At 36.8% G+C, this 1611-nt stretch overlaps 1 long non-coding RNA gene across 1 annotated transcript in view; it reads left to right on the forward strand.

Annotated features, from left to right (window-relative positions):
- Positions 1-1611, forward strand: part of LOC111084081 — a 6161-nt gene that overhangs the window by 1795 nt on the left and 2755 nt on the right. The window lies entirely within an intron of this gene.

Here is a 1611-nt window from a genome sequence, read left to right on the forward strand (position 1 = left end):
TTTTCCATGTCTAGATCTAAAGTAGGATACATCATATCGGATGGTCTAAACCCACGTTACCATGGTTGACTGCCAAACTGCTGAAAGCTTTTCCATGTCTAGATCTAAAGTAGGATACATCATATCGGATGGTCTAAACCCACGTTACCATGGTTGACTGCCAAACTGCTGAAAGCTTTTCCATGTCTAGATCTAAAGTAGGATACATCATATCGGATGGTCTAAACCCACGTTACCATGATAGACTGCCAAACTGCTGAAAGCTTTTCCATGTCTAGATCCAGAGTAGGATACATCATATCGGATGGTCTAAACCCACATTACTATGACTGACTGCCAAATACTTTTCCATGTCTAGATCCAAAGTAGGACGTTTCGATCATTCTCAAGAACACAAGTTTTGATGGTAAAGAAACCATCGATAAAGAAGTTAATGCTTTACTAACGTTAATCAATTCCTTACTGAAGCTATTAACAAGTTTAAAAAACACAGACAAGAGGCGTCTAACAAACAAACGAAAGCAAACACTCCACAAAACAAAGGAAACCTAACCACTTACATCTTATCCCATATATAGAAAATATTAGCATACCTCTATCAGACATTTGGAAAAGACTAGCTCGTAAATATAACCTTAATATAACACGTAGGTTCATTTTAAACCATGGAAGGAAAATTAAACACATTAAAATATTAAACAACGAACCCACCCCACCAGGAAACATTTACAAAATAAAGTGTAACAGTTGCTCAAACTTTTACATAGGTAAAACAGGACTTAAGTTGAAGATCAGGTTAAAAGAACACCAAAAAACCCTTCCCAAGTTCATGAGCATATGAATAAAAACAAACCCAGTTTTTCTGAACAGAATGTCACAGTACTAAAACCTGAACCCGATATTTACAGAAGAAAAATCAAAGAATCTTTATTACTAAATCAAACACTCCCCAATTAACAAATATCGAGAATCATCTCTTTGATCGTTATTTCTCCCCACATACCCAATCTTATGGGGCCCGGCATGGCCAGGTGGTTGGGGCACTCGACTCGCAATCTGAGAGTCGCGGGTTCGAATCCCCGTCACACCAAACATGCTCGCCCTTTTAGCCGTGGGGGCGTTGTAATGTGACGGTCAATCCCACTATTCGTTGGTAAAAAGAGTAGCCCAAGAGTTGGCGGTGGATGGTGATGACTAGCTGCCTTTCCTCTAGTCTTACACTGCCAAATTAGGGACGGCTAGCGCAGATAGCCCTCGTGTAGCTTTGCGCGAAATTCAAAAACAAACAAACCAATCTTATGGAAATATCTTGCATAAAAGATTTCATATTTTTTTTATATTTATTCATTTTTAGTTTCTTTTTTCTGTTCAACCATAAATAAATAAATTATCTGTAAATTCACGCGGATTGACATGTACATTAATAAGTGACCACTTTGAATTCTAAAATGTAAATACATTGTTGAATGTTAATTTAAATACTAAAACGTTCTTTACCGTTAAAACTCGTGTATTTGAGAATGGTCGCACCAATAATCGAAATATCGTACCTGTTCTAAAAACAAATCTTACTTACCCTAAAAAGTTGTAAATTGTAAATAAAACGTACTT

This window comes from Limulus polyphemus, unplaced genomic scaffold, assembly GCF_000517525.1.
Source record: "Limulus polyphemus unplaced genomic scaffold, Limulus_polyphemus-2.1.2 Scaffold13460, whole genome shotgun sequence".
Lineage (NCBI taxonomy): Eukaryota > Metazoa > Arthropoda > Merostomata > Xiphosura > Limulidae > Limulus > Limulus polyphemus.